Below are 27,282 nucleotides of genomic sequence, written 5' to 3' on the forward strand. Positions count from 1 at the left end.
TTTTTCACAAACAAGATCAATCAATACATACAGAAAACAGCTGAAATACTGTAAATATTTTACTTACTCATGCAAAGGAATACAAACTGATTGTGTCAAAGATCATATCTGTGCATTATGCCTTGCTTTGGACAGTACTGCTCATAATTTGGGGTGGCAAAGATTTTAAATGTTTATGAAAGAGCCTTCTTAAAGGGATACTCCATCGCAAAATTAAAATTTTGTCATTATTCACTTACCCCATGTTGTTCCAAACCCATAAAAGCTTTGTTCGTCTTCGGAACACAATTTAAGATATTTTGGATGAAAATAGGGAGGCTTGAGACTGTCCCATAGACTACCAAATAAATAACAGAATAGTCCATCTGCCATCAGTGATTCAACCGTAACGTTATGAAGTGACGAGAATACTTTTTGACACAGAAGAGCATAAGCCATCTGCGTACAGCTCAGAATTGCCAAAATGGCGTTAGGCTGATTTGGAGAGACACAGAGGAGAGGAATTGTTGAATAAAGTCGTTATTTTTGTTTTCTTTGTGTACAAAAAGTATTCTCGTTGCTTCATAACATTACGGTTGAATCACTGATGGCAGATGGACAATTCTGACGATGCTTTTCATACTTTCCTGGACCTTGACACTGTTATATATTTGGCAGTCTATGGGACAGTCTCAAGCCTCCCTGTTTTCCTCCAAAATATCTTAAATTGTGTACTAAATGTCTTAAATAGTTGTGTGAAGCTTTTACGGGTTTGGAATGACATGGGAGTAAGTGATAATGTCAAAATTTTTATTTTGCGGTGGAGTAACCCTTTAAGCTCACCAAGGATGTATTTATTAAATAGAAACACAGTAAAAACAGCAATATTGTCAAATATTATTATAACTTGTTTTAATTTATTTTAAATTATAATTTATCCCTTGGATGGGAAAGCTGAATTTTCAGCATCATTACTCCAATCTTCAGTGTCACATGATCCTTCAGAGATCATTCTAATATGCCTCACTGCTCCTCAGGAAACATTTCTTTTTATTACCACCATCAATGTTGAAACCAGTGGTGCTTTTTTGTATTTTTTTTTTGGAAAACATGACATTTATTTATGGTTCTTTGAGGAATAGAAGGTTTAAAAGAATAATTTATTTATTTGAAATTGATTTTTTTGTAACATTATAACTGTCTTTACTGCCACTTTTATCAATTTAATGCATCCTTGCTGGATAAAAGTATTAATTTCATTAAAAAAAAAAAACTGATCTGAAACTTCTGAATTGTAGTGTAAGCGGATCTTGTTACATGTGCATAAACAGCAAAAACACATACAATACTGTATCAGATCTTATTTCATTGCATCCGATTTGGGCTATTATCATATGTTGTCCTAAATTCAGTTTGTAACTGATATCTGAGTCAAGTCTAAATTCTCACAACCTACAATTTTTTAATACAACCCAATACATTTCCTCTTACTATTTAAACACGTAATAAAAAATTAACACGTACAGAAAGCAGAAAAAAATATCATAAATTACATTCTTGTATTATTTTGTCGTTAAGAATATGTTTAGTTAAAATTAACATGTGGGTTCCATAATATGTGATTTTCATAAAACTTTTTTTTTTTAATTGCAAATTTCACAGTACTTTATGGCCTCACTAACACACAAGGTCTCAGAGCACGAGTAAACACATAAGAGTTCAATCTCTGACTGAGTGCTGGCAGTTCAAGGACACTGTGAAGGGGTAAACGCTCCTGTAATCTCATCTGACACATGGTATACTGCAACAGCCTGCTTCAAATGTCTGTTCACACAAGTGGACCAGCGCGCACACACACACACACACACAACTAATCACACACTTTCTAAAAGATACAGCATGATGTACTTTGCTTCACTTTCTAACAGTCACTGCACAGATTAGATGTGAGAATGTTTGATAAACCTCTATCACCACAGCAGACTTCCGTGCTGGACCACCAGGAGGCTGGATTTTCAATCAACAACGTTGCCTGCTAATGACCAAGAAAAATAACCATGTGTTCTTAGAATAACCTGTGGAGACTTCATTACTCAACCACCATATCACTTCAAAAACAACACACAGGAAGTGAACGCACAACAAGCACAATCCGCACAGCCTGTTGATGCAGTAGCCTCTCATTAAACAATGCAGTGTGCTGTACTAGTTAGAGAAGCACTATTTCATCTCAGCAGCAAGATGAGCAGACATCACAGTAACAGTGGCAGAATCACAGGGGTCACAGAAGCCCCAAGGGGTACCGTATGAGGTGCCGGTAATGAGAAATCACTGGACTAGCCGCAGCCAATCAGACAGTGCCATTGAGCATGTCAAAAGCATTGAGTTATGATTGATTTCTCTCTCAGCTAGGAAGAGTAACAGAGGCATTTGAGAGAGAACAGGGGAGGCGTGCATGTTATTCCGGCACTGGTAATCAAAAAAACAGAAAAATACAGTCTCAAGGCTGATTGATTTTGATGTCTTTTATATCATTGATCTATGGCTCCCGTAAAACAGCTGATTTAATCCATAGATAAAGAGCTAAAAATCGACTGGATGAAATCCAGACATTCCGGAACATCTCCACAAAAAAAAAAACAAATATTCAAAACAACATAAAAATAATACAAAATCATCTTCACTGTGAAAGAAAAGAAAACATCTTAAATAAATAAATAAAAATAAGAAATAAACTTTTAATGGATTTTTTTTATAAGTCTCTTATGCTCACCAAGGCTGTATTTATTTCATATAATAACAAATATTTAAAAAAAAAAAAGTTTCTGTAAAAATATTTTTTTTTCTAAATGTAATTTATTCCTGTGATGGCAAAGCTGAATTTTTAGCATCATTACACCAGTCCAGTTCTAATATGCAGATTTGTTGCTTAAGATGAAAATGGTTGTGCTGCTTAAATAATTTTGTGGAAACTGAGTTTTCTCTCTCTCTCTCTCTCTCTCTCTCTCTGTGTGTGTGTGTGTGTGTGTGTGTGTGTGTGTTCTTCAATTAAAGCAATTTAAAGAAAACAGTAATTATTTGAAATAGAAATATGTTGTAACATTACAAATGTCTCTTCCATCACATTTACCATCTTTGGAATGGTAGTGTAAATAATGGCACTGGTAACCAAATACTTGTGCAATGCTGCATCCACACCAATATGTGTCTGAATATAATAGGAGATGGGACAGAAGGACCCTGAGGACGTGATAGGGACAGTGTCGCCACCTCTTACAGCTGCTCGAGGGCAAACTGTCTTTACTTAGTAGCAAATGCCGACCCAGACAATCTCAATGGACCGCTCAGCAGCATCTGAAAGTGAGGTCACAAGTCTAGTCCCAACAGATCTATTATACTAAAGCCCAATAAACCTGAGTGCACCAAACTCTGATAGGATCACACAACACTTTTTGTCTGTTTTTGCTAAGTAAATCTTACAGCAGCACTACAGGTATAAAAATTCACCCATGCATCATTATGGGTCTCTGTGACAATGACAGTATTCAAAGCACTGATTGCATAATCGATTATAATTGCTATAATAATACCCAAATGTATTATGCAATCATTGCTTAACCAAAATACAATTCCTAAGCCTGGTGTATTGTTTGTCAGTTCTCCTCTTCAACTGGCACCCTGCAGGCCAAATCCAGCAGTCAATCATTTTTACACAGACCTACAATTGATTCTGATGAATTCGCTGCACTGCCTGATACATTAGAGCACTCTTTGCACGAAACCAGCAACGAGTTCAGCTGCGTTCCTCAGTCAATTAGTTGATCACAAAAGCTCTTCAGGCTATAGTTAAGCTACACTAGTTAGCTGCCAAATTTTACTTGCATCATAATTAAATGTATGTATGTTGACAAATCCGTAGACATTAAAAGCTGACCAGCAAAAAAATAAAAAAATAAAATAAAATAAAAAATAACAAATTACACCTGTTCAATATATATATATATAATATAAATATATAATATAGCCATATCACATGTCAGCATTAGGGCTGTCAAATGATTTTAGGCATCAAGGCCACTTTATTAGGTGACCTTGTTCAAGCTTCACAACCGAAGACGGGCTGGTCTGAGTATTTCAAAAACTGCTGACTTATTGGGATTTTCACACACAACCATAACCGAGAAATGGTTGTTGGTGCCAGACGGGCTGGTCTGAGTATTTCAAAAACTGCTGACTTATTGGGATTTTCACACACAACCATCTCTAGGGTTTACAAATAATGGTCCGAAAAAGAGAAAATATCCAGTGAGCGGCAGTTGTGTTGTGTTGATGTCAGAGGAGAATGGGCAGACTGGTTAGAGATGATAGAAAGTCAACAGTAACTTAAATAACCACTTGTTACAACCAAGGTATGCAGAATACCATCTCTGAACGCACAACACGTCGAACCCTGAAGCAGATGGTCTACAGCAGCAGAAGACCACAGCGGCTGCTGCTCCTGTCAGCTAAGAACAGGAAATGGAGGCTACAATTCGCACAGGCTCACCAAAATTGGACAATAGAAGATTGGAAAAACGTTGCCTGTTCTGATGAGTCTTGATTTCGGCTGCGACATTCAGATGGTAGGGTCAGAATTTGGCGTAAAGAACATAAAAGCATGGATCCATCCTGTCTTGTCTCAATGGTTCAGGCTGGTGGTGGTGGTTTAATGGTGTGGGGGATATTTTCTTGGCACACTTTGGGCCCCTTAGTACCAATTGAGCATTGTTTAAATACCACAGCCTACCTGAGTATTGTTGCTGACCATGTCTATTCCTTTATGACTACAGTGTACCCATCTTCTGATGGCTACTTCCAGCAGGATAATGCACCATGTCGCAAAGCTCAAATCATCTCAGAGTGGATTCTTGAACATGACAATGGGTTCACTTTACTCAAACGGCCTCCACAGTCACTAGATCTCAATCCAATAGAGCAACTTTGGGATGTGGTGGAACGGGAGATTCACATCATGGATGTGCAGCCGACAAATCTGCAGCAACTGTGTGATGCTATCATGTCGATATGGACCAAAATCTCTGAGGAATGTTTCCAGAACCTTGTTGAATCTATGCCACGAAGAATTAAGGCAGTTCTGAAGGCAAAAGGGGGTCCAACCCAGTACTAGTGAGGTGTACCTAATAAAGTGGCCAGTGAGTATGTGTACTGTATACAGAACTGTCACAACTTTGTAAATTTATAAAAAAAAAAAAAAAAAAAAAAAAAAAAAAAAAAATACTGAAATAAGTACATTGCATAAGTATTCAAACCCTTAACTCAGTACTTAGCTAAAGCACATTTACAGCCTAGAGTATTTTTGGGTATGAAGTGTCAAGTTTTGCACATCAGCATTCTGCAGTTATCTGCCATTCTTCTCCTCACCTCTCAAGCTCTGTCAGGTCGGATGGGCGCAGAAGCACATTTTCAGGTTTCTCTAGAAATATTTGATTGGGTTCAAGCTCAGGCTGTGGCTGGGCCACTTAAGGTCATTCACAGAGTTGTCTATAAGCCACTCCTGCTGTGTGCTTAGGGTCACTGTCCTGTTGGAAGGTGAACCTTCTGCCCAGTCTGAGGTTCTGAATGCTCTGGACTGGGTTTTCATTAAGGCGATCTCTATATTTTGGTGCATCAAGCTTTTCTTCTACTCTGACAAGTTCCTCAGTCCCTGCTGCTGAAAAACAGCCCCACAGCATGAGGCTGCTACCAGCACACTTTACTTTTGGGATGGTACTCTGCAGGTGATGAGCAATGCCTGGTTTCATTCAAACATGATGCTTGGAATTGAGCTTCATCAGACCAGATAATCTTGTTTCTCACAGTCTGAGGACCCTCTAGGTACTTTGTTGCAAATTCCAAGTGTGTTTTTATGTGTCTACTCTGAGGAGAGGATTGAGTTTGGCCACACCACCATAAAGCCCAGATCGGTTGAGTGTTGAAGTGATGCTTGTCCTTCTGTAGATTTCTCCTTTCTGCACAATCAAAGTGTGGTAACGTTTACAAGCAAAATAAATGCCCCTGAGCTACATTTCAGCTATATATATATATATATATATGTGTATATATATATATATATATATATATATATATATATATATATATATATACACACACAAAGAAACTCAAAATTAAAGTGAAAAAAGGATGCAGCAGGCTAGTCCATTAAGCTGAAAGTAAATATTAGTATTCAAGATGCAGAAGCTAAACTATTATGTTTATACATATATTAATTATATTATTATGCAGACAAACATATGTCTGCATCCAGGGGCAGACTTACCCATTAGGCAACCCATAAGGTAGGCGACTGCCTTGGGCCCCCAAAAGCCAAGGGCCCCCTAAAATGCTTTTCATGTACGAGATGCGCATTAAGCGTGGACATGCGAACGGTTGCTGTTTACAGTGTTTATTACAATAATCTGCGTGTCCGAGTTGAACGTTCTTCTTGTGTATCCTGCTTGTAGCACATGAAAATATTATGCATCTAAGGCTGACTGCCGCATGAGTGTGAGGTCTCTCTTTCCCAGTGCGTGCACACCTCTCTCTCTCTGAGTCTGCTCTGTTTAGTGCTTTCAGTTAAAACAGATATGTTGCTTCTCTAATTTTACACATTCTCTAATGTGTAGCCTATTTGATTTTATCAGACGGCACAATTATAAATCAGGATTTTTGTGCAGATTAACATCTTGGAAGGGAGAGCAGGTTAGTCTTAATGGGTTGTGTTTCAGTCACTATTTCATATTCATCCTGTTGTCTGACAACAGAAACAGTCAAATATATCAATGAAAGTTTTGAGAATTTAGCTGCATCAAAATACAGTATGTGGCACAGAGAGGCAAACAAATGTAATAATAAATAATACATGTACATTTTGCATGTTCAGAAGAAGTGAGCTGCCCTGTCTTGCGGAAATGCAAACAGGTTTGTGTAAGTAAATTGCTCAGTGCAAAGAAAGAGAAGTAATAGGAACCTAGTATTTCTATGGGTTTTTTTCTTTCTTTCATGTGTCTAATAGACATGAACAAGTTCTTTGAAAAACATCTATGACCTATGAAACATGTCTGCTCTTCATGCTCTATTAACTATGGTTCACTAATAATAAACATACATTACATAAAGCATCCATATTTGTCCATGCCCATGTTGATTAGATTAAAAACTTGACGGCCCGGTTTCACAAACGGCGCTCAGTTTAAGACAGGACTAGGCCTTAGTTAAATTAAGATACTTAAGCAACTTTTACAAAAATGCCTTAGAAGAAAATGTTACAGGTGTGCATCTTGACACAGAACAATGCTTTTTAATTGATTGACAGCCCTAAGTTAAAATGACTAAAATTAAATGTAGGCTTAAGCTGGTAACTCATCAGTGGACTTTCCTCGTCAATATAGGCTGATTCAATTGTCTTCAGAAAACTTTCGATCGCATTTTCATTTTACCTGATATAGTATAATTTATAAGCTGAGCAGCTTTGTTTACAGCCGTTACCGGGGAAACCAGTACATTTCTGACGTTCCAAAAGCACCTCCTACTGGCAGAGAATGGATGTGCATTTTCAATAATCCAGTCTGCAGTTTTTGTTCAGACCAATGTGAAAATTCACCCACATAAATCCGTTTTTTTAAATAATATATATATATATATATATATATATATATATATATATATATATATATATATATATATATATATAAAGAAATACCTATGTGCTTCAGAAACTAGCTCCCCACCTGAGAAGGTTTTTAGTGCCAGTGGGAACATAGTTTTATTTATTATTTTTTTTTTCCACAGAGCTTCTCTTAAACCAGAGACAGTAGACAGACGTGTGTTCTTAGCTAAAAACTTGTAAAAAAAAAAAAAAATACTTATCCCAATTTAATTATTTCCCCCAGTTGCAGAGTGTAAATTTCCAATGGCATGCACTAAAAAGTTGACAGAATGCACTTTCTTTACTTGTTTTGCACTACTTCAGTTGCATATTCATGTGTTCATTTAATAAAAAGCTGTAATGATCACTTGGTCTAGAGTTTTGTTATTATTATTTAAATGCAAATGCAAACATATCGAGATATATATTGAATATCGTAAAAATTTTAGCAATATCGAGATATATATATATAGCCCAGCCCTAGTTGTAATGTTTAACTCATTTTGAGATTCAGAATTAATGAATCGGATATGCTTTGGTCAGCTTGTGTGTTATTTTAATGTAAAAACAAAAACAAAAAAAAAAACATAAGGCCCCATTTATTAAGATCAGTAAACTGACAGGTGAATGTGTCTAAAAGCTTCAGCAGAATGGATTTTGATGCCACCTTCTGTTTACAGCACAGCAATATCAAATGGATTAATGTTGTCAGAAAGAGAAATGGATCAATCAGAAGCTTTATCAAATATGATTTAAAGGTAAACAACAGAGCAATGTGTGTACAGTATGTGTGCATGTGTCTCTGCATGTTTACCGGTCTGATATGACCAACCCTATCTATACACTAAAAGCCATGTAAAGTCAGCCCGAGTGACAGAACCTTTCACTTCCTGTGCTATCTTATCTCTCAAGGAATGGGACCCGCTGCTTCCAGCTAACAGCCTTTCAAAACCCTTTGTTCCATTACGCAGTCAATCCCCCTCACCACAAAGTGCTATTCATTTCCAATCACATGACCCTGCAACTGCCAATAGCCTGCTTTACACAGAGACCTGTATTTGTGGTTTTCTTTCTACAGCCCGAGACATGTGCCAGTCAGTTCTGCAAAGAACTGGAATTTGCTGGGACTGAAATATTTGCTGGGCTGGAATAGTATGTATGCATGCACACAGTTTTGTTGCTACAAAGATGTTGTGTGCATTTTTTTTAAATAAAATGTTTCAATACTTTTTTCCCTTTAATGTGCTAAAATAGCAAAGTACTGTGTAAGCTGACTTTTTGCAGACATTGTGAAAAACAAATTTTTAAAAAGACTGGCATGTCAACTTCTGGCTCATCCAATAACTTGAGTTGGGTCAGGACTACTTGTTACAATAAGCCAATGGAAGTACAGGGGAAAAACATTTTGTTTTTGCTATTTCCATTGAAAACACAAGAAATCCACATAAATTACACCCTTTACAATTTACTATCACTGTACTTGTATGCAAAGATCAAGCACAGTTTACAAGCGTCAACAGTCCAAAACAGAATTTTGATGTGAGAGGAAAACAAGAAATGGATTTTTTCACTGTAAGCAGCTTTATTTTGGATTCATACTTTGGTCAGAAGCAACAGTTTAAAGTTAAAATGCCTTGATGGATTTGTTTCTTAAAAACATTAAGTTTTTCACTTCACAAGACGTTTATTGATGGACTGTGGTGGTGTGGATTATTGTTTTATCAGCTGTTTGGACTTTCATTCTGACAGGATCCATTTACTCCAGAGAATCAATTAGTGAACAAGTTATGTAGTGCAAAATTTCTCCAAATTTGTTCCAATGAAGAAACAATCTCATCTACATCTTGGATGGCCTGAGGGCGAGTACATTTTCAGCACATCTTCATTTTTGGGTGAACTACTCCTTTAATACTATGTACAACATGTACAGTAGTTATGCAAAACATAATCAATATACAGTATGCTCAAAAAACTGTTGTGCTCATATGGCAAATGCCAGTTCAAACCTGGCTCACAACTTGTCCCCTTTACACCACTACTTCCTGTCATTTCAGGTCCTTTTTACAATGTCTCTGGCAATAAGAAGTAGTATAAAAGAAGAACCATTAACCATTAAAAGAACCATAACCATATCCATCCTGAAGAGCATAGTTTCTGGCCAACATCTTCACAGACGTCATCACCTCTGGCCTACTTCCTCTGCCTGTTCCTGTCAGATGTTGTTTGCGCTGGCTGAGGCTGCTCGTGTGGAACCCTCCATAGTCAGATGCTTGCCAAGAGGTCACACCTGGTTGCTGTCCGTGACACCTGACAGACACTTGGTGGCCCTGTATCCATGGCAACTGTAGACGGGGATGGGAAGGAGCAGAGGTCAGGTTTAAAACAGGTTTACCTGGAGCTTTTCCCTCACACAGGAAATGGTCTGAGTGAGCAGGGGGTGGTCTGAAGGACTCATCTTGATGGTGGAAAGCAGAAGAGATTAGAGCAGTGTTTCCCAATGGCACAGTTTTGATAAATAAAAAATAAAATCCAATGGCACACCACTAAGTACTACAAAGTACTACACATTGTTTAATTATTTTTCCAATAATTAAATGCGTCGTCAGAGTTGGTATTTTGGCTTTAAATATGATCAGACACTTGGTCTTAATATTTTCTGAAAATCATGCTCAAATGGAGTTAACGAGGTTTTTGACAAGCAAATGACAAAGGTATGTGTTTTGTCCATCATTACAACAGCCGCATCTGAGGCAGTAAATTAATCACATTACGTTTTTATCAATTTACAGGTCATACAGTTTATTGTAGCTATATGGGAGCTCGGTTTTTCTTGTTTTTTAATACATTCTGCCAAAATCTCATGAAATAAAAGATGAACCGCTATGCACAGGATATTTAAAAAGTGCAAAAGAATAAGACTCTTCTCCGCTCTTCAAACACACAAAAAACATTAGCTTTTATAGACAATGTTTAAAAACAGTGAGTAAAGAAAACGCTGTACTTATTCGAACATCAGTTCTTTAATTACCCTTGCATTGTGAATAAGTAGACATCTAAAAAGTGAAAGCTGTGACATTTGCCAAGTATGGTAACCCATACTCGGAATTGGTGCTCTGCATTTAACCCATCCAAGTGCACACACACAGCAGTGAACACACACACACCGTGAACACACACCCGTAGCAGTGGGCAGCTATATCCAGCGCCCGGGGAGCAACTGGGGGTTCAGTGCCTTGCTCAAGGGCACTTCAGCCATGGGTATTGAGGGTGGAAGAGAGTGCTGTTTATACTCTCCCCACCCACCTACAACTCCTGCCAGCACCGAGACTCGAACCTGCGACCTTCTGGTTACAAGTCCAATTCTCTAACCATTAGGCCACAGCTGCCCCAGTGGGTGGAGTTATGAGGTTTGACTGACAGTTTGAGGATCCAATGGCGTTTAAAGATTTAGTTTAAAGCTCTTTTGAATGCTTTTCATTGGTTAAATATTTGTAAAACCCACAAACAGACATAACGATAACCAATAGCACTGATTTAAAATAATAACAACAACAAAATATAATAGAGATAGGAAGTTTTTGATAATTTTCCATGGCACACCTGACAACCTCTCACAACACACTAGTGTGCCGCGACACAGTGATTGAGAAACACTGGAATAGAGGACACCTGAGGAGAAGGGTGGTAAACTAAAAGACCTAATATCACCACAAACCAACAAGGTAAATGGCAAAAATAAACCTAATCTCAACATTGACCACATAACACATAAAAAAGGTACTTTGTTACTACAGATCGAGCTTCTCGTTTTGACTGTGAGGGCACTGTGCAGAATCAGGGTTACCAGATGCTCAATTAACAAGGTAATTTCATAAGTATCTGAAGCACATTACAAGTCAATAGTAATGCACTCTTGTGAGGAAGACACAGATGTTGCATAGATTTGTTTTTGCTTCTTAATCCCACTTGGGAAATGGGACTTCAGTGCAGCTGAGAGACATCTGAGCATTCACAGCTATGAAACAATCACTGCTCCATGAGAGTGAGTGTGCAAAAACAGGTCCAGCACTTGATTTGTCAGCAGTTATTATATTGCTGTAATCTTACATTGCATTAGTATAGTATGTTTTACCTTGAATAAAACAAGGGTGTAGTATTTATAAAAGTTTCTGTTGCTTATCAAACTAAATTCAGAACCCCAGCTGTGAGTGAAATCTGGGCTATGCTGTAATGCTTTCACAAATCATTTTGTTTCATTAAACAGTTTTAATGGAGAGAATAAAATAAATGTATTTTAGATACAAACAGGGTACTGCATCAAAACAGAAAACGCTTAAAAGTGCTAAATAAAATGAGGGCTGAAAGGCTATATTCATAATAGCATACTACTATACAAGTCATATTATTTGCTTAGTATTCAGTACATATACTATTCACAGTATAAACATTTTCCATATGCATGCAATATCTGGATGGCTCGCTACTTTTGACAAAGTATGCAGTATACAGTATACAACAAAACACACTGTGTGGAAAACTGTATCCATCCACCCATCCATCCATTCTCCAAACCACTAATTCCCTGTAGGGTCGCAGGGATAATGTACCGTAGGAATACTGTATCCTGCAATGCAATTCACATGACTTATTTACTATATCAAATGTACTAAAATAATATCAAGTAATATAAAACATTTTTATTTACTCATTTAAAATTAATTCTAACAAACATCAAAAAAAACATATTTTATATATATTAAACATAAATTAATTAATTCAAAAGAAAAAAAAAAAGCATTCTTAAAAAAAATAATTACCTCTAAATAAATGTCTATTAAAATAGCAGGTAGTATACAAACTGCTAAATAACTATCAGAATTTTATTTTTTTATTTTACATTTACTTAGTATCAAGTAGTACTAATAAAGTACTAATGAACAGCCAATATGATAAGTGTGCTAGTTAATAGTGAAAAAAGCATTACAAAAAAAATCATAACCTATAATAAACAACTTTATACTAAACATTCCACCATAAGACTATACCATAAAAAGACTATACTTAGATGACCATACAAAACATTTTAAAATAAGATACATATAAAATTTTGACACAAAATCCATCAAATAAAAATAAAAAATAAACTTAGCAAAAGTCCAACTGTGGTATCTCTGGCAGAGTTGCCAATGAAGTGGACATAGAACAGCAGGAGAGAATCTGAAAGCCATAGAAAAGAGAAGAGAATGACAGTTTGTGATGGAAAGCAAGAGGACTGAGAGAGGAAGAAGCTCACAACTGTCACTGGGATATCCCTTGAGTGAAGGGGTAGAGGGAGCTTGAGTAAAACAAGTCTGACAAGCCAGATAATAACCCCCAAAAAAAAACCAAAACCAAAACCAAAATGAAACTGCTTCCTAAACACACACACACACACTCACACGCACTAAACTCAGTGTGTCTTGTTTCACAAACATAAACCGGTTCTCAGTTGAAAATGAAACCCAAATCTTTAACATTTTTACTTGGCAAGACAGCAATGAGCAAATATATTGCTTAGGGTGAAGGCAAAGCCTTAAATAAATTCCTGAGGTGCGAGACAAAACAAGTAGCTAAAAACCAATCAAAAAAATACAAATTGCTTTACACAAAAAGCATAACAAAGAAACCACACCCAAATCTGTCCCCCTAACATGAACCTCAAAAAGGAATAACAAAAAGGAGAAAAAAGCCTTTCATTTTCTCACTTCGATTAAACTTTCTCTTTTTTTGATGAAAGTTTGGCTCTAAATAAGAGGGAAAAGCAAATTGCCAAGGCTTGCTTCATGTGGCTATTCCTTCGTCTTGTTGACCTTTACTTCAATCTGTTCGAACAGCTCTGTGGACGCACCAAGACCGAGTTCATTCAAGATGAGATTGCACACAACACTAACCAGAGTGGGCTGGTTTGGACAGAACAAGATCGAAACATTAGAGGGAAGATTGGTCTCAGGTTTAGAGAGATTACTTACAAGTTGTATGTTGTAGAGCAATGTGAAACGATTCTCGGTCAATTATAACTAACAATCCTCAGCATCGAGTTTCATCAGTGTTTAGTCTTTGTTTATCTGTTGCACCAATGCGGACTTAGAAGTACACTGAAAATTGATAATAACAAGACTGGTTGAAAGACAGTAAAACAATGAGCAGGACTGAGATAGACAATATCATATTTCATACAACTTCAAAAAATCTGGCTTAGCTAGTCAGAAATCCTGGACAGCACTGCATTCTAATATGAATGAGACTGAACATAACATGTAATTTTCACAGCCTCTCTTTTTGTTTAAACTCCGTTTTCTCAGTTGCCTTGTGAATAATTTAAGCTTTGAAATCTGTTCCGTATCTCTGACAAGCAGGTCTATTATAATTATGGGCCGCTACATTATTATGATTACCAATTGAGAAGAGAGAGAGAGAGAGAAAGACTAGAGGAAGCAAGAGAGAAGCTGCTTTTCCTGGGTAACCAAGAGATGATATGCGAAATGAAAGAAATATTCACTGAATTTCTCATTTAAGTTGGACGTCTCTGCTCCAATCGGGAGACAATTTATTCATCTGACAATATGAAGAATATAAGATGCATATCATCTGCGCTAATGAGACTGAAGCACCCGGAACATCAGCACAATCAGAGAGAATAGCGAATCATTTAGTCAGGTTTGTTGCTGGCGATTAGAAAAACCTCAATCGTCATCTTTCTCCTGCTCATTTTAACTTCATACCAAATCAAAACCATCTCCTAAGACTCTAATATTGGAATATGAAAATATTAATATCATAATTCAATGTTTGACGAGGCTCGGGAGGTGTAGATTGGAACAGACAGGTTCAGTTTGAAACCCCTCAGCATGTCATTATGGCAGCAGAATTATATGCCAAGTTGTAATATGACTGGTATTGGAACAAGGCATTTATGATGGATATAAAATGTACAGATGAAATGGCAAGTTTAAATGATCTGTTACAGACAAGCAATCTTTAGATTCTTATTTCTCAGTTTTGCTAAATAACTAGTGCGGTCCTTGACATTTACATCATGGTAATTATAGTTGAAAAACTAAAAACAGAAACTAAAATTAACTAAAATACACACAATGATCTGAGGATATGCATATTCATTCATAGAAAGGATTGGCTATGAATTAATGAAATAAGTCCTTTCCTATGGGCAGTATTTGTCTGATTCAAAGTGACTTCCAGTGGGGTGAGATGAATATCATTGGGCCATAAAACCAGCCTTACCTTGCAATGTGTCCTTGCTGCTATGGTAACCAGAGGCCTGGGCTGCGTTTCCCAAAAGCATTGTAAGCTAGATCATAATTCCACTGCCACCAATGGTCTCTACGATCAACTTAGCTTAAAATGCTTTTGAGAAACGCAGCCCTTGTCTGCCTCTGGTTGTTAGTTGTGGCTTCACAGACATGCCGGCACCCAGTCCAGTTGTTGGGTGAGGGGTCTGATAAAAAACATTACAATTATTACAAATTAAAACTTATCATAAACTTCAACTTCATACAATACAACCAAATAAAAAAAAAAAAACACAAAATTTGGGTGAACTTGACCTTCAGCCACGACGTCCTAATCAAAAAAAAACTCCTCATAATTGGGTGCAAACTTGCATTCAAAAACAAAACACCCAATACATATAATCTAATTGAACACCCATTTAAAAAAACAAAACCCAACCAAAAATTTATTTGTGTTGCACATCCATTTTAACTGACATTACTGAATTAAAATGGGCTGTGCATGCTATTTCATGTTGACTTTAATTAGTAGAGGAAATTGGTGGAGCACCTCAACTGTGAAGAGCTGGGGGGCACTAACACGGTTTGAATTCAGCCCAATCGCTGGGATCAATAGAAGCTAATTACACTGAAGATTATTCCTCGATGCTCCTGTTTTAGAGTCAAAAACACTGCAAAAAACAAACAAGCCATCAAATGCACTCAGCTACACCTCCGTCTCTGACATATCTCAGACAACTCAATAAAAGCATGCTGTCAGAGATCAACCTCTCCTTGTCACTCGCTTTCCAAAAACATCCTACGAGAACCAAATTTTACTTTTTTCCTTCTTTTCTCCCCCCATCCAAACATACTGCCTGCCTCTGTGGGCTGCAATTTATTCTGTCATTTCGCTGACCTCAACAGAACACACAACAACAAAGCATATAAATGTCAGATGTTTATATAAACAGCCACTCTAACTACAGTCGGCTGAACTGCACTTTATTACAGATGTTACAACACGATACATCAAATATGACAAGGTTTTCATTTTCCTTTTAACGGTTTGCATAGATATTGAATAGTGGGTGCCCAAAACTTGTGGGTGTTCTAAACAAAGGCAGTTTAGGGCATTTCTTCAAGGGAACAACAGTGACCTTTGGAGATGGATGATAATTGAAGTGACCTCATAGCACACTCTATATAAAAGAAAGGAAGACATTTAAAGACGAACAGATCTGTTCTGGAAGAGTCCACAGTTGGGGTTTCAAACAGCTTTTGGGGAAATGTCGGGACGGAATAGGTCAGCGAGGGGCAGATGGTGATGCAGTGATATAACCCTTTAAATCTCACGCTTCCATTCTTCTCTTAAACTAAAAAAACTCAATGACATCTGCATTTAGATGTCAGTCAAAACCAAGATTTAGCACTTTAAATTGCATACCATCTTTTTTCCTTTCACTGTCAAACACAGAGGTTATTGAAATTCAGTCTGTCTGGAAAAAAGAAGCACTCAGAGGGAAACAAATTCTTCCCAGGTTGTTAGCTTGCTATCACCTGTATCTGAAGACACACATCTAAAAAGGAAGTTCAAGTGTGAAAATTTTGATTTATATTGTAGTTATCGAAAGGTGTAAATTATGCAATACAAATCATATTCATCTCTAACAAGCTCTTGTCCTTAGATTCACACCTCGGTTCATAAGATTATTTATTCTGGGGTTGATTTCTTGCAGAGCCTCTTCAGAGACTTGTTATAACTCAAATATTAGTTTTGATAGCAAGTAGAAACCAGGTATGAACTAGCAACGAAGGTCTGCATTGTCATACAACATACAAAGCTTCCTCCCAGAACCAATCTCAATGATTCCGGCCAGATATTCCTTGGTGGCTTAAAAACACATCCTGCTCCTCATCGCTCCTACTGGCCGGCTGGCAGAGGCAGACTACTTGGCTGGAAAGTGTGATTGGCCACATGAAGCTCCATCTGAATGAACTCACTGCTAGAGGTCAAGCCGAGAAAGAGAGAAAGTTGGGATAAGGAACGAGAGTTTGCTAGAGAAAAGTTTCTATTTAAGTAGTCAGTGTGTAAAAGTTTACAAGTAAAAGCTCAGAAAGTTCTCAAAGTTTGAGGAAAATGATACATTATTAGTGGTTTTTGCTAAGGCAGGAAGTGAACAAACCTCTAAAGTACACAAGTTTGGCATGTAGCTAATCTTATATTTTACCAGCATAAAACAATGAAATGTAACGTCCTTTAAAAATATAGAAAATAATTAAATCTTGAAAAAATAAAATAACCAATATTTACCACTGGTCCCCTTTACACCTGAAATGAATACACATTTCTTATCAGGATAGTATCTGGATATTTTCTTGGATATTGTCTGGATTTCAGTCACACATTTCTACAGGATGCAAAGGCATACCTGACATGCCGTGTTAACTGAATAAATAAATAAATAAATAAATAAATAAATAAATAAATAAATAAACAAACCTGACATGCCGTGTTAACTGAATAAATAAATAAATAAATAAATAAATAAATACATAAATAAATAATCTGTCATTTACCAAATTTTAAGTACAGTGATTGAAATTTTTAGTGTGTGTTTTCTTTCCAGTGTTGTTATTGTTAACTAAATCTACATTAAATCTAGCACACTGTCTATTGAAATAAAGCTTAAATAAAATAAAATGTAAATAAAATTAAAAAAAATAAATAATATAAAAAAAAATAAACAAAAAATATAAGTACAAATAATCTAACTTGGCATCTAATTGAAAGTTTAAGTACTAAAATCAAACTAAAACTGTATTTAAAAACTATTTAGAACTATATATAAAAAAACTAATAAAATGACAAGCACATAAAATATACTATAATAGTATATAGTATATAAACTATAATAATAAATAAATAATACCAAAACATCTCTGTTGCTTTCTTACAAGCTCCTTAGTAAAGGATCTAAATAGAGATGAGAAGTACAGAAAAAGATTTGGGGAAATAAGCGAGAGAAACAATAATCCAAGTGAAATTCAGTGAAATAATTATTTAAATAATTGGATATGTTGAATATATCGGATGAGGGGGAAAATAAGAGTGCAGTGTCTATTGTCTTTCACATTGCAAGATCAGAATAAAAAATAAAGTCAAGAGGGAGCAAAAATGTGATTTAACTCCATTAAGTTCAGTACAGTACAGTAATATAATGTACAGTAGCGTATACAGTATATGATTATTTGCATACTGTAATACTTAGCTAAATGCAGATCATGAAAACTCATTTGCATGCACAATTAAATGTGGTGAAAAGAAGGGCAGAGAGACCACAGAGCGCTTTTTATGATATGGGTCAGTAAGCAACCCCTTATCGTACATCACCTAGCAATGCACTAGCTGCAATTCAAAACACCTTGCAACCAATTAGAAAATGCTGGAAATCTGTCCGGGAGAAATTCTTAGATTCTAGTAGCATATTTTACACAAGCACAAAAAGTTAAAATATAGTTTTTAGGTTTAACTTTCTAAACCTGAGACAAGACTCAATTCACAACCCTACAGGGCCTACAGACGTCACACTGACTTAATGCATAAAAATGAGAACTCAGTTACAAGTGGATGTGTTTGATTAAGTGACCCACATCGAACAAAAATACGGGCCACTCAGCCATCAAGAACTTCCTCCGCTGGCACTTCTCATATACAGTACGGATCTATTCTCGAGATGCTTTTTAAAGTCATCAAGTTCGAAGAAAGCATCCGAAACAAGACCACTCCATCCACTCTAAAAACTGGACAATGCTCACACTGCACATGATCTCCATGGAAACAGAGAGGAAGAGCAGGACACTCCAAGCGGCCTTCACCTCCCTCTCCGCTTTCATGTGGAAATAGATCCCACTGTTTGAGAGCAGAATGAGATGGAGGGAGGAAGCCACAAGAATGAGGCTAAAGAGAGAGATGATGAGAGGGAAAGAAATGGAGAAGGAGATGGCCCCTTCGCCAGCAGGATGTCTTGCAAGTGGCAACGAGTGCTCCTACTGTTTTCTGAAGAGCTCCAGGAATAGTCGTCCTCTCCGCTGATGCTCTATGACAGCTGTGCCACAAGGGTTTTGTTTGTTTGTCTAGCGGAGTTTATTTTCCAGAGTAATTTTGTCATAGTGGAGAAAAGATTAGAAAACAAGTCTTCGATTCTCGGAGACGTTTATGCCTTATGATGTTTGCAAGTGAACGTCTGTTTTCAAAATGTGATTTGTAGTGATCTGTAGATGTCAGGAATGAAAGAGGAAGTGGTGGGAAAATGAATAGAAGCAACGTTTCAAATGACAGCATAACAAGACCAACCTTTGAGCACATAAGAATACATTTTATATTTTTGACATGCAATGCTTTTTCTTCCTAGGTAAGGGCTTTTAAAAGTAGATGCATCACACAAACACGCGCACACACGCTGACAACATTGAGTTTGGCAGAGAGCTGAGTAGGTGTCTGATTTCAGCTAGTGTTTCAGGCCGCCGCAGGATATCTTTACTGTCAATGTGTTTGTGTACCTGTGTGTGATACTAGAAGCTGTGCTAGCGTGTGTCAGAGAGATGCCCTCACCCGCAGCCCTGATTTCAGGTCAACTCGCTGAGAGAAGAGGGAGATGGGATGTAATAGAGCACAAGATGCGGGACAGACTAAACGCTGATTTTCTGATGCCAGTCTGTGTTTAACAGAACTGCTATACCAGACTCAATACAGACATTCATACCTAAACAGACACAAGCACCTGTGAAATAAAACTGATGCTGATTAATGCTGAGAGAGTAAACATCTATATGACATTAATGAAGGTGACAGATTCAAAAATTTTACTAATTCTCCTGCTACAATTAAATAAAACACATTATTAAATTAAATTGATTAAAGAAAAAATATGATAAAACTAACAAATTGATAATTTATTTTAATATAATATAAATTAGGATGAAATGATTAAAGGGCCACAATAAAAAATCTAACTCATTGATCTTGAGAATTAAAAGTGTTCACTGTACTATGAAATAAGCTGTAACTTTCAGAATAGAAAACGAGTGTCTACATAATTAACAATACTAAACTACAAAAATGGCTTGATTTGAAAAATAAAAAATAAAAAATAAAAATAATAAAATTAAATAAAATACTGCCACTGCCACAACATAAAATTAAAATGTAAATAAATGGCTGTGGAAAAACGTGGTTGAAAATAATATAAAAGCGTTCACTGTACTACAAAAAAAATGTCTCCAGTCCAAAGACACTAGTTAGCAATAGTAAATTGCAAAAATGACAATAAATACAAATAAATGCACAAATTAATGAATGAATGGAAAGAAATAACTCTTAATATATTAATAAACACATCTAGCCTACAATATTAATTATACATTGAAATAAATGTCCGTGAAAATATTCAGCCACAACTGATGCTGTTCAATTTGTTCCTTTCGTGCTTTTGTTTAAAACAGGGTGACCTTGTAAACTGCGAGAAACATTAGAGTCTGTGTCTGTATGTATCATAACACAATCTTACAAATCCCATCTGCACAAAACCTACACTTGCAAAAAACAAGTGCACATCTGCAAAAAAACAACCAACTTCCCTTCACGATATTCTACACATACTCAACAAATTACCAGTCTTCACATCCGCTCAGTTTTCAACATGTTGTCAAGGAAACCAGCACAGGTAAAATTAGAACAGCTATTCACCAAAACTAACAAAATAAATAAATAAAATAGCCACGATAATTGCTAAACTCCTGTACTAAACGCCTTGAACATGCTTTAGAAAATCCAAAGAGCAAATTGCACATCAAACATTTATATAATAAAGGATTCTTTTGTTGTCAAAATTTGGCTGACTCGCACATTTCAGTGTGTTCCTGCACGAGTTGCTACTGCTCGTTCCTGAATTTTTCAGAAAAAAACAGACACTCCATTCACACACATTCATAATTTAGCCAAAACCTCTAGCAGCCACAGGCAACATGCCTCCAGTTGTTACAGACATGCACAGCTCCACAACATACTTTCACACAGCATATTCCAGCTAATATACCTGCTAACATACAACCACACTCTATCTATCTGCAGTATATATCCAACTTCAGTATTTTTTTTTTTTTTTTTTTATGGACAGTCTCACATTCTCCCTAAGCACTCTTTGGCATAATGTGAAATTCACAGTTGGCTTTAGAATGACCCTGATGCAGCAGAACACCTCCAAAGCACAGCACCTCCTCCATCACCACTCTTTGGAGTTCTCTTCTTGTTCCCCGTGTAGGTGTTGGATGGCAAACTCCAATCTTACCTTCATAATCTTTTTTAAGAGCAGAACTTTGCTCTGCTGAACTTACCAGATTTGTGCAGTCTCTTTCTAACTCTTAACTAGTGCACATTTACAATGACTGTTTCCATAGCTGCCATTAGACACTCTGGGGTCCTTAAAGACATCCTAAAGCATCTTGCACTCCGTTCTTGAATTTGGTGGGACAGCCCATTTTGGACAGATTGCCAGTGGTCAGAAATCTAATCTGCACTTACCAACTTGTGCAGCTGGTTCATTTCATTTTCAGCACTTTTATGCACAATGATAAATTTGCATTCGGTCTCACAAGTCAACAATCAAACCAACAATTTCAAAAACAACAAGAACAACAGACTAACACACAGACATCTTCCAAAACGGCTGCTCAGAGCATACAACAGTACATGAGGACAGTTGTTCAACGTCCGAATTGCATTAGGGATAAAATCATTTTTAAAGATATTTCTAATTTTAGGCAATAATTATAATTAACCAGTTCACAAAAAAACCCAAAATCTAAACTCAAAAGATCAAAATTAACAATACCATTCAACAGTAACTAACACAAAATCAACAGCCCACACAGCATTATAATGTTTAACCTCTATCTCATCTGGTGCAAAATACTACTTTTTAACCTCTGTAAACATAAACTTTGGTTTATCTAACACCATGGAATGGGACATGTCAACTTGAATCCCATAGGGAATACCTATAGCTACCTTAAAACAAAAAAAAAATAAATAAAGAAAAAATCACAAAAAAAAAAAAGAAAAAAATCCCATAGGGAATACCTATAGCTACCTTTACACAATGATTAATTATTTCCAGTGTGTTGCTGCTTTAGCTTTGTTTGGAATTTAACTATGGATATTTTGTTCTTTCATAACTTGAATTATAGGAACATTCTAACTGCATTCTTATAGGCTTCATCACACAGTGAATGCTTTTGGATTCTCAAGATGTATTTTTCTTGCAAAGTCGGTGACATGCTGGATAATGCTCATACCTTCTGATGACTTTTAAGAATGTCAAAAGTTGGCTTGAACCATTTTGCATGAATAATTACAAAAACATGCATGAGCTTGTGAGCAGCTTGTTACAATATTGAGTTCTGATTGGCCAATCACCATTACATAGTTCGTCAATTATTTTTTTTTTTTTTAGTGTTGATGCATAAAATCAGCCATTACTTACTTGCATTTTTTCTGTATGCGTTTAAGTATTTTACAAAATTAATGAACAGAGGTATGATAAATTACTTACCAGTTTACAGGTGTAGTGTTGCAGCGAAGATCTAATTGAGTGTTTAATGCGCTGTGTGTGACAGTTTCTGCTGCATTCTCACGTCTCTCTCCAAAACTTCAACATGACCTGAGAATCAAACATGGAAAGCATACAAAAATAGATCACATTTAATGCAATGCGAACATATATAACTGTTCAGTTTATGCAAAGTGTGCAATGATTTCAAACTCCAAAAAACTGGTTCATAACAGAATGTTTCATGTTTCATTTGTATCTTGAAACAGAAAGGAGGGGAAACAAACACACAAATGCCTAATAAACAGCTGAAAAGAGCAACATGCGAGATTTCAACACACAATTCATTAGAAATACAGCAAACAAATTCACATAGAGAATAATAGCTCTGGAACTGGGAAGAGCCTACCTGAATTGTGCGGTTATAAATCAGGATTTAAGTGTGAAAGCTCCCAAAAGATTAGGAGAATGATTATAAGTGAGGTGAATTAAAAACATTGCTTGCAAGCCCATATTTACAAAACTAATTAAATTCACACTATTAAATCAAACAGATATCAGATAGAAAGTACTTAGCATTTTTATAGCTTCGCCATGCATTAACGCCTGTGTGGGCATTTTCTAAAGCATTCTCTGCAGGTCTGAGTATTGCAGGATGTCTGGAGATAATTAAGACACTGGTTTCCCCTTCAAGTTCCTACACTAATGACACAACATGCCACACCATATGGCCCTATCGCCTGGGTCCACCATGGATCACTGTTCCTTGAACCCTCCATAACAGGGCAAAGTGTGTGCCCACATACACAATGCAAACACACCAATAAACACACACACAACACTTTGTACAATGATAATGACATAATGAATACAATGTAAACATTACAGCATATATGACAATTGTTCAAAACCATGTTTTTTTTTTTTTATATATATTAAACCATCACGGCACTACCATATGATACCATAATACCAACACTGTACATTTTGTTAAGTTAAAATGGCAGGCTACTTACAATTTAATTCAATAAAATAAAAAAAAAAAAAAAATATAAATAACTTTTTTTCATGAACCATTTTGTATTTTTAAAACCAAAGTCATAAATAAATGCAAGTTTCTTTAAAAAAAAAAAGAATTTAGATAAGTCAGAAACACACACAAGCTATAATATGATACATTTAAAATGGCAGGTTGTCATAACACTGGAATCCTAAAGTAGAGGTATATATATATAACATTTCTTTATCAGTATGTGGTAGGAGTTAAATACAGTGAAATCATTACAGGCAACTATTGTCAGGATTTGATGTATTGGCAGACACAGCCAAATGACCCCTCTCTGTCTAATGTACTGTTCAAATGCGTCAGCCTTTCGCCCAGCCAGAATTAATAAAAGAGCAATTAAAACCAATGGGGATTTGAGTCCTCCTATGACAATTACATCTGTTAAATTTTGAGAGCATTAATGCCTAAAAATATTCATTCAAGTGATTGATTTGAATGTTAAAATTTTATTAAATACGAGTGGAGCGCTCAAGTATCAGCGCTGATTAGAGAATGAATTTTGTAGTTGAGATGCTGATTCTCATTTACACATATTTAAAATGGAGGTAACATTTGCACACACACAAAATCTATCATAATATACAACATTACACATTAAGAAACTGTTTGCTATGGTGGAATTTTGAAATTGTGCAATGAAAAAGTCTATGAATCAAATGCCCATATACTTTAGTGCATATTTTCTTTGTATTTTTGAGAGTTCAAAGCAGAAAGCCTCACATTTATTCTGCAAATAAGAGAGAAATCACAAAGCGTGATTTAAGCAAACATTTATTTTTCATTAAACTACCAGTTTGTCACATGGAGCATGCTTCATCGTGCATAGACAAGCACAGTAAATGTTTCATGTATTTTCTCTCTGAAGCAGCAAATGTGCGCAATCTCTTATCTTAAAGGCTGCACAGGACTTTTCATCTTAACGCTTGGATTGAGTTTAAAGAGAAATATTCACATAATAAGTAGACAAGCTCAGACTTATTCAGCTGTAAGAAGAGTTTTGAACATTAGGCCACTGGTCAGGCAATAGGACAGAGAATAGAGAGGATCGGCTTTAGAGCAGCTTTGAAAGAACACAATACAGTAATAGGGACGGGGACTCTTTATTTCAATGAAATTGTTGGATGGTGCACAGCCGTTCTAGCGTATTGTTTAATTTTTAATTGATGCCTTGAATGGGGTCAATTCAAATCCTGGAGTGTAATTTCATGCATTCACAATGCCAGAATGTTTCCTTCTTTAAGCATTTGTCAGACAAGGCACTGAACACAATTTACAATTGATGGCTCTACAAATAGCAATTTCTTCAGACACCCATTTCATTCTCATTTGCAGACAGACAATCAGAATGTCATTACTGTGTCCACACTGGGCAGCCACATGAGTAAATGAGCAACAAGAAAAGCATCAGAGGTTGAACAAGAAGCTCAAACACAGAGAGGGAGGAAGTGACAGAGAAGCTAGATAAGAGCGGGAGAGCGAGGGACCGATGGAGGTCCGGATTGAGTGACGACTGAGACTCGACTCGTCTCTCAGGTAACCAGACCTGATCAGGTTGCCTATTACTGTCACTCTGGTTAACCATCTAATGTCAATGTCATTTACAATAGGGTCAGTAACATAGAGTCTGACCTTGCCCTTACTCAGAAACCAGAGTAAAGCTGTGTTTTAGTCGACAGCCATATCAGCAGGAAGGGGGAAAAAAAGTGCTATTTATATATAATGTGCTAACACATTTTATTAAACGTAGTTCAAATAATAACTAAAGATAAAAGAAGGCATGCAGCCTTCAATTATGAATCCTTATTATGTATAATAATTATAATTATTTATTCTTATAATTAATTAAGCAACTCAGAAAAAAAAATAGTACCAATAGTGTAAATAAATTGACAGCTGGAGGCTGAATTTACATTAACAATTAAAGTACAAAACAATCCCATATTTTCACACATATTTAACCTACTGTAGATATTTTGATCAAAAGCACTTTTGAACGTTTATCTATGCAAATACACGTGAACAATCAGATGCTATAGAAAATAGTACAACGAAGAAAAAAAAAAACAGCACATACTGTAACAAGCTGAACATGAAATTTTGAAGTAGAAAAACTGAAATTGTATTTTCTTGTCCAATGTACCCCAATAATCATTTACATTTCCCCTCCAAAAACAGTGTATTATTACTTTTTACCTAATTTTTACCAAATATTAATTTTTAATACTTTTGATTAACCTATATCATCAAACAAAACTGTAAAATGTCATCTCACTTGTTATGTAATGTCCATTCATCCATTCTTCTAAGGTAATGGATTGGTGCTTTACCTTTTGTAATGCTGCTACCAAGCAAACTGTTTGAAATGGTGGCACATGAGGCAAACTGCTCAAGTCGGTGGTATTTTATTTATGGTAGAGGTTTGTCAGTGAGCCGTGCTCGTAGCCCCTCGACGTACCCACTTGGTGCGGATCCAGAGACCTGTTTGGCCACAAAGGTACATTTCCATCTCATTCATCATGGACAGACAGATAATCAGAAAGTCATTACAGTAGCCTGACACCACCACACGCTCCAGGAAGACAGAGTAATTGAGCAGTGCAGAAGGGAGGACAGCAGCACGAGCCAAGGCCAAGGGATAATGAATGCGAGATGTCTTTCTGCTACGAGAGAAAGAGAGAGAGAGAGACGGCTGCTTGAGCGAGACCAAGAGAGATAGAGCGAGAGAGGGGTATGTGTATTTGAAGACAAGCATTATCATAAAAAAAGGAGCCGAAAGTTGTAGTGTTTGAAAAAAAGAAAAGAAAGAACAAAAGAAAGAAAGAAACTCTTTAGAGATTAAATCACATGTGAGATCTCTCTTTAAAATGGCAGAGCTTGTTTAAAATGGCAAACCTCTGCTCCAACTCATTTGTCCCGAAGCTTTGTGCTGTGCGTTGGCGTTTTGTCGATACACTGGTGAAGCTTCTTTCTTTGTGTTGTTCTTTCATCAAGCCACACAGAATGCTATCTGTCCATCTTCAACCAGTCCAAAACACTGGCTCCACTCTCATGAAGGATTACTAACAAAGTCTGTAAGACCATCAGCATCTGCAATCATTTTTCTGCAGAGGCATTTTCAAGGTTGATGCTGTAAACTGCAAAAGCAATACTCATACTGCATGTGCATGTTGCTTCCACATAAATCAAATGGTGCTGGGAAATAAACAACTAAAAGTAGTGCAGGGATTAATTTAGAAACATTGTCAGGATCTTGACTGCGGTGTAGTGTGACAAAATGTTGCATCATTGCTTTTATGCTGTTGCATTGAGCACAAATGAGCTTAAGCAATAAGAAAACACTCTCAATAAATGTCCTGGCTCAGTGTTGGTTTGTTATTTTAGTGAATCAATTTGTTCAAATGGTCAATTTCAATTTGTTAGCTTGATTCGTTAGGCACTTTTGTATTTGTAAACTGTAGCACAGCTTTCCCAAGTGTAGATTCAGTGTAATTGGATATTCAACAGAGTACAACTTTAGAAATGATACAAGGAATTGACTGGATTGCGAAAAGGCACCATGTAAGAAAATGTGCTCTTCTCTAGCTCAACCATTCCAATGTGATCTTAAGTTGAATAATAGAAACATAAAATAATATAAAATGTCTACATTCACTAAAGAACTCGGGTGAAAATGAA

At 36.3% G+C, this 27,282-nt stretch overlaps 1 protein-coding gene across 1 annotated transcript in view; it reads right to left on the reverse strand.

The window, feature by feature from the left end:
• Positions 1-26,244, reverse strand: part of LOC109045056 (teneurin-2) — a 138,390-nt gene extending 112,146 nt beyond the window's left edge. The window contains exons 1-2 of the mRNA XM_042770552.1: positions 25,935-26,244; positions 22,545-22,652 (exon numbers count right to left, since the gene is read on the reverse strand). The gene's annotated coding sequence lies outside the window, so the exon portion shown is untranslated. The remainder of the gene's footprint in view (positions 1-22,544; positions 22,653-25,934) is intronic.
• Between the last annotated feature and the right edge of the window lie 1,038 nt (positions 26,245-27,282).

This window comes from Cyprinus carpio, chromosome A14, assembly GCF_018340385.1.
Source record: "Cyprinus carpio isolate SPL01 chromosome A14, ASM1834038v1, whole genome shotgun sequence".
Classification (NCBI taxonomy): domain Eukaryota; kingdom Metazoa; phylum Chordata; class Actinopteri; order Cypriniformes; family Cyprinidae; genus Cyprinus; species Cyprinus carpio.